We start from the raw sequence: 8084 nt of genomic DNA, 5'->3' as shown, positions 1-8084 counted from the left end.
CCCCTGGGCTTTGTAGCCAGCAGCCTCATGACCCAACCTTGCCCACCACTGAGCTGGCACCAGCACTGGGACTCCCCTGGCCATGTAGCCAGCCATGTCAGGATCCAGCCCTACCCACCAGTGCCTGGCAGCCTCCACACCAGGCAGGGCCTGGCAACCAACCAGACTAGGGTCCAGCCACGCCGACTGCACCCACAGTCGTCAGCCCACCACAACAGAAGGATCCATGCAGCCCACATAGAGGGCACATCTAGAGCATACAGCACCAGTGAGCAGAGGTGAGTGAGCTGCTGGGCCCCATGGGATGTTTCTTATATAAGGGCACTTCTCCAAGATCAGCATTCATAATCAACCTTCCAAATATATAAAAATGAAAACAGTGAATTAGGCAAAATGAGGCAACAGTAGAATGTGTTCCAGCAATGCTAGCATTCAGATTTGAAGGAGAGCTCCAAAGTTTACCAGACAAGCAAAAGCTAAGAGACAGCACCATGGAACCAGCTTTACAAGAAATGTTAAAGGGACTTCTCTAAGCAGAAAAGGCCACAACTAGAAATATGAAAATTACAAAAGGAAAAATCTCATTGGTAAAGGCAAATATATAGTAAACGTAGGAGATCAACCACTTAAGAAGCTAGTAGGAAGGTTAAGACAAAGTAGTAAAATCATCTATATCCACAGTAAGTAGTTAAGGGATACACAAAACAAAAAAATATAAAATATGATGTCAAAAACAGTAAATGTGAGAGGGAGGGGGAGTGCAAGGTTGTTAAAATGGGTTCCAATTTAAGAGATCAGCAACTTAAAATAATCACATATTTATATGAATTGCTATATGCAAACTTCATGGTAATCACAAACCCAAAACCTATAATAGATAAACACACACAAAAGAGAAAGGAATTTAAGCATAACACTAAAGATAGTCATCAAATCACAAGGGAATAGAGCAAAAGAAGAAAAAAGGAACAAAAAAGAACCACAAAACAACCCTTAAACAATGAAAAAAATGGCAATAAGTATGTACCTATCAATAATTACTTTAAATGTAAATGGACTAAATGCTCCAATCAAAAAGCACAAAGTCACTGAATGGATACAAAGCCAAGACCTATCTATATGCTGTATACAAGAGATTCACTTTAGATCTAAAGACACACAGAGACTGAAAGGGAGGGCATGCAAAAATGTACTCAATGCAAATGGAAATAACAAGAAAGGCAGGGTGGTAATACTTATATTAGATAAAATTGACTTTAAAGCAAAGACTGTAACAAAAGACAAAGAAGGACATTATATAATAAATGATCAATCCAAGAAGAAGATTTAGCAATTATAAATATATATGCACCCAACATAGAAGAACTTAAATACATAAAGCAAATATTAATAGACATAAAAGGAGAAGTTGACAGTAACAGAACAATAGTAAGACACTGTAACAGACCATTTACATCATTGGACAGATCATCCAGACAGAAAATCAATAAGGAAACACTGGCCTTAAATGACACATTAGACCAGAGAGACTTAATATATGGATATAGAACATTTCTCCAAAAGGAGCAGAATACATATTCTTTTCAAGTGTACATGGAACATCCTCTAGGATAGCTCACATGCTAGGCCACAAAACAAGTCTGAGTAAATTTTAAAAAACTGAAATAGTAGCAAGCATCTTTTCTATGCTTTCTACAAAGCTGTGAGACTAGAAATCAACTACAAGAAAAAAACTGCAAAGACACAAACACATGGAGGCTAAACTATATGCTACTAAACAACCAATGGGTCATTGAAGAAATCAAAGAGAAAATAAAAAATACTTGGAGACAAATGAAGACAAAGCATAATGATTCAAAATCTATGGGATGCAGCAAAGGCAGTTCTAAGAGGAAAGTTTATAGTGATACAAGCTTACCTCAGAAAACAAAAAAAGACTCAGATATACAACTTAACCTTACAACTAAAGGAAATAGAAAAAGAACAAACAAACCCAAAGTTAGAGAAGGAAAGAAGTAATAAAGATCAGAGCAGAAATACATTAAATAGAGACTAAAAAAAAATAGAAAAGATCAATGAAACTAAAGCTGGTTCATTGAAAAGATAAACATAATTGATAAACATTTAGCCAGACTCGTCAAGAAAAAAAGAGAGAGAACCTAAATTGATAAAATCAAATAAAAAAGGAGACGTTACAACCAATACCACAGAAATACAAAGGGTCATAAGAGATTTCTACAAACAATTATACTCCAATAAGATGGACAACCTAGAAGAAACGGACAAATTCTTAGAAATGTACAATCTTCCAAGACTGAATCAGGAAGAAATACCAAATATGAATAGACCAATTACCAGTAGGGAAATTGAATCAGTAATTCAAAAACTCCCAACAAACAAAAGCCAGATGGCTTCACAGGTGAATTCTATGCAACATTTAAAGAAAAGTTAACACCTAACCTTTCCAAATTCTTCCAAAAAATTGCAGAGGTAACAATGCTCCCAAACTCATTCTACAAGGGCAGCATCACCCTGATAGCAAAATCAGTCAAAGATATCACAAAAACAGAAAATTACAGGTAAATATCACTGATGAACACAGAAGCAAAAACCCTCAACAAAATATTAGCAAACCAAATCCAGTAATACATTAAAAGTATTATACATCATGATCAGGTAGGATTTATCCCAGGGATGGAGGAAAGTTTCAGTATCTGCAAATCAATAAATGTAATACACCACATTGATAAATTGAAGAATAAAAATCCTACAATCATCTCAATAAATGTAGAACACTTTTGACAAAATTCAACATCCATTTATGATAAAAACAGTTAACAAAGTGGGTATACAGGAAACAGCCCTCAACATAATAAAGGCCATATATGACAAGCCCACAGATAACATCCCATTCAATGGTGAAAAGCTGAACGCATTTCCTCTAAGATCAGGAACAAGACTCTTGCCATGTGTATTTAACATAGTATTGGAAGTCCTGACCACTGCAATTAGGAAGAAGTAAAACTGGCACTGTTTGCAGATGACATGATGCTACATATAGAAAATGCTACAAGACACCACCAAAAGACTACTAGAACTCATATAAGAATTCAGTAAAGTTGCAGGACACAAAATTAATATACAGAAATCTGTTGTGTTTCTATACACTAACAGTGAACTACCAGAAAGAGAAATTTTAAAAAAGAATCCCATTTATAATTGTATCAATGATAATAAAATACCTGGAAAGAAATCTAACTAAGGAGGTTAAAGACCTATATTCAGAAAACTATAAGACATTGATTAAAGAAATTGAAGATGACACAAACAAATGGAAAGATATACTGTGTTCTTGGATTGGAAAATTAATATTGTTAAAATGACCATACTGGGGCTTCCCTGGTGGCGCAGTGGTTGAGAATCTGCCTGCTAATGCAGGGGACACGGGTTCGAGCCCTGGTCTGGGAAGATCCCACATGCCGCGGAGCAACTAGGCCCGTGAGCCACAACTACTGAGCCTGCGCGTCTGGAGCCTGTGCTCCGCAACAAGAGAGGCTGCGATAGTGGGAGGCCCATGCATCACGATGAAGAGTGGCCCCCGCTTGCCACAACTAGAGAAAGCCCTTGCACAGAAACGAAGACACAACACAGCCCAAAATAAATAAATAAATTTTAAAAATATATACAGTGAAAAAAAAATGACCATACTACCCAAGGAAATCTACAAATTCAATGCAATTCCTATCAAAATACCAAGGACATTTTTCACAGAACTATAACAGATAATTCTAAAATTTGTATGGAAACACAAAAGACTCTGAAGAGCCAAAACAATCTTGAGAAATAAGAACAATCCTGGAGGTATCACACTCTCTGACTTCAGACTATACTACAAACCTACAGTAATTGAAACAGTAGGGTATTGGCACAAAAACAGACACATAGATCGATGGAACAGAATAGAGAGCCCAGAAATGAACCCACACTTATTCAGGCAATTATTCTATGACAAAGGAGGCAAAACTATACAATGGGGGAACAACAGCTTCTTAAATAAATTGTGTTGGTAAAACTGGACAGCTACATGTAAAAGAATCAAACTGGACTACTTTCTCATACCATATACAAAAATAAACTCAAAATAGATTAAAAAATTAAACTAAGACCTGAAACCATAAAACTCCTAGAAGAAAAGTTGGCAGTACACTCTTGACATCAGTCTTAGCAATCTTTTTTTGGATCTCTCTCCTCAGGTAAGGGAAACAAGATAAAAAATAAACAAATGGGACTGCATCAAACTAAAAAGCTTTTGCACAGTGAAGGAAACTATCAACAAAAGGAAAAGGCCTCCTACTGAATGGGAGAAGATATTTGCAAATGATAGATCTGATAAGGGGATAATGTACAAAATATATAAAGAATTCATAAAACTCAACATCAAAAAAACCCATTTAAAAAGCGGGCAGAGGGCTTCCCTGGTGGCGCAGTGGTTGAGAGTCCGCCTGCCGATGCAGGGCACACGGGTTCGTGCCCCGTTCTGGGAAGGTCCCGCATGCCGCGGAGCGGCTGGGCCCGTGAGCCATGGATGCTGAGCCTGCGCGTCCGGAGCCTGTGCTCTGCAACGGGAGAGGCCACAGCAGTGAGAGGCCCGCGTACCGCAAAAAAAAAAAAAAAAAAAAAAAAAAAAAAGCGGGCAGAGGACCTGAATAGACATTTTTTCCAAAGAAGACATACAGATGACCAACAGGCACATGAAAATATTCAACATCACCAATCATCAGGAAAATGCAAATCAAAAGCACAACGAGATACCACCTCACACCTGTCAGAATGGCTATTATCAAAAAGACAACAAATAACAATGGCTGGTAAGGATCTGGAGAAAAGGAAACAAGGGAACTCTTGTGCACCATATGACTGAGGAATTCCACTTTCAGGTATATATCCAAAGAAAATGAAAACACTAATTAGAAAAGATATATGCACCCCTATGTTTATTACAGCATTATTTACAATAGCTAAGATATGGAAGCAACCTAAGTGCCCATTATTGGATGAATGGATAAAGAATATTATATGGATAAATACAATGGAATATTACTCAGCCACAAAAAAATTAAATCTTGCATTTTGCAACAACATGGATGGACCTAGAGAGTATTATGCTAAGTGAAATAAGTCAGACAGAGGAAGACAAATACGATATGATTTCACTTATATGGGGAATCTAAAAAACAAGACAAATGAACAAACATCAGAAACAGAGTCATAGATACAGAGAACAAAATAAGTGGTTGCCAGAGGTGAGGGAATTCTGGAGAGGAGAATAATAGGTAAGGGAGATTAAGAGGTACAAACTACCAGCTACAAAATAAATGTCACAGGTATGAAATGTACAGCATGGGGAATATAGTCAGTAATTTTGTAATATCTTCGTATGGTGATGGATGGTAACTAGACTTATTGTAGTGACCATTTTGTAATGCATAGAAATATTGAATCACTGTGTTCTGCACCAGCAACTCTCATAGCGTTGTAAGTCAGTTATACTTCAAAAACAAACAAACAAACAAACCCATATAAAGAGATCAGCTTTGTAATTACCAAAGGTGTGGGGTGGGGGGATGGGATGGGGGGTTACATGAAGGTAATCAGAAGATATCAACTTCCGGAGACAAGCTAATAAATACTAGGGATGTAATGTACAACATGATAAATATAATTAACACTGCTGCATATTATATATGAAAATTGTTAAGAGAGTAAATCCTTAGAATTCTCATCACAAGAAAAAAATTTTTTTCTATTTCTTTAATTTTGTATCTATGGGAGACCATGGGTGTTCACTAATCTTATTGTGGTAATCATTTCTGAAAGAAATAATACTTACTCTCTATTATGGAGCATTTTTAGGACAGTCTCCTAAAATGAGACCTAAGACCCCTGGCCTCAATAAGGACTGTTCTGGCTCATAGAAACTGATGGGACTAATAGACTGTGTTGAGCCCAGGTAAGATATGCTAAGATTGAGGGGCCATTGTAAATGATAGGGTGATCACTGCATGAGGATAAATAAAAAGAAACTTTTGCAAACTCCATGCTTAGTACTCATTTACTCCTCTGATATGTATCTGTCAACACCCAGGGTCCAAGACTCTTCAAGTCATCAAACTAGCCCACTTTCAGCAGAAGCCTGAAAGCAGAGAAGGTGATATTTTCATTTTATTCTTCTTGGCATCATTTGTGAGGGGAAGTAAAGCGAGAGGAAGCCTTTGACCTGTCTTACTTAGTATCCTGCTACTTTTGTGGTTGGCTTTTGTACCCTTTGATATGTACCCATCATTATTTGAGTACTTTCTTATCTTTTAGTACAAAGAGATGTTCTATCTCAAGCTGTCCCTTTCCTGCCCCATCCCTGAAATCAGCCATTTCCCCAAGAAGCCCTGGTTCTTTTAGCAGAGCATGGCATTTAGAAGCCAAGATCTGGGTACTGGATGTGCTCATTGTCATTGAGGTGTTGTTGCTCCCAGGCCTTCTCAGTTAGAAAGTTAAAGTCTATATCTATATCTGTATCTACATCTATTTCTATATCTATATTTGTATTTCCATCTATGTCTATATATATCTAGAGAGAAAGTGTAAGATACGTTTACAAACACACATTTACATCTATATGTATAAATCTATCCATGTATTGAGAACAGTGAGAACTGCTAACATCAATACCTCTAATTCCAATCCAACAAAAAAGGGTTCATTCTAGTTTTTCCTTTTGAATATCTGCAACTCCCTTCTCCAGCAGTGAGAAACCTGAATCTTATTATCATTTGTAAATTTTCTTATTTGAACCATACCCCCTGTGGTAACCAAGTTCCCATATCTGCCTCTCCCCCACCCCATGTGGATGGCGTCCTCTCCTGCCTCAGGTTCTGATACCTTATGTTGAACCCTCATCCAGTCTGAGCCTCCTCTCCGCCCCACTATGGGACTCCCCATTCTCACCCTGTTTGGGCTCTGACTATCCATGTCGTAAGCTCCCTCCTTGCACTGTAGGGCCACTCTACTCACCCTTCATGGGCTCTGACATCCTGTGCCAAGCTGCTCCCTGGTGTGTGGACTCCCTCTTCACCCACTCAAGCTCTTACACCTCGTTCCAGGTCCTGGGCCTCCTCAGCTGCCCCTCAGCTCCCACTGGTGTAGACGCTTACCTTGCTCTGCCTCACCTTTAGGACTGACCTGTTTATAAAAGGAAGGGAAGAGGAAGAGTCCAAATAACTCTTAAATAAGAGTTGTGCTGTGAAGAACATATTTGCTGAATGTTGTTGAATTGGTGAGAAGATTGAGCTGGAGGCAATATACGTGTAGTTTCAAATGCTTCTGACTATGCTACGTAATTCTTTGTATCTGGGGAAGCAGTTACATTCACTTGTAAACCTCCCTTAAGGCTTGGGATTGGACATGTTAATCCTGCTAGAGTATGGATGGAAAAAAAGCATTCACTGGAGTAAACAGGAAAAGTAATCAAGTAGAAATCCTTTTTAAAGCTCATTTTGCTTCTTCATTCATTCTTCAGAATAAACTGCTGTACAGATTGGTCCCAGAGCTCTGAATTACAAAGCATCTAGAGTGTTCAAGACTAAGGCATTTGTTCTCTCACTTAAGGTCAACAATGAAAAGTCACTGAATAGGTCTGAGGAGGAAAAAAGCATAAGATTATAAGGAAAACTTTAATTTCTGATGCTCAAATTAAAAAAATCATGAATACATTGTATATCTTGTTAACCTGCTTTAGGATGAACAGTATAAACTAGATGGGTCGAAAATATTGTGTTACAGTTGGCGTGCTAATAAATAAGCTGGTTTATTGGTTAATAAAGTATTTATACCATTTAGACAAATCTGACTCAGTATCACTCCCTGACTTATTGCTATCACAGTAATCAATCAATAATTACTTCTTTTTATACTAAGTATAAGGTACAATATAATAAAATAGAATGCTTATCTGGAGTAATTGGCTTCATCGAAGTAAGAAAATTTGTACATTATTCAAAATTCTTGTTCGTATTTAGAGGAAGGACTAT

The sequence above is a fragment of the Tursiops truncatus genome, chromosome 3 (assembly GCF_011762595.2).
Source record: "Tursiops truncatus isolate mTurTru1 chromosome 3, mTurTru1.mat.Y, whole genome shotgun sequence".
In the NCBI taxonomy this organism is placed as follows: Eukaryota; Metazoa; Chordata; class Mammalia; order Artiodactyla; family Delphinidae; genus Tursiops; species Tursiops truncatus.
Note: the sequence above shows the minus strand (reverse complement) of the source record.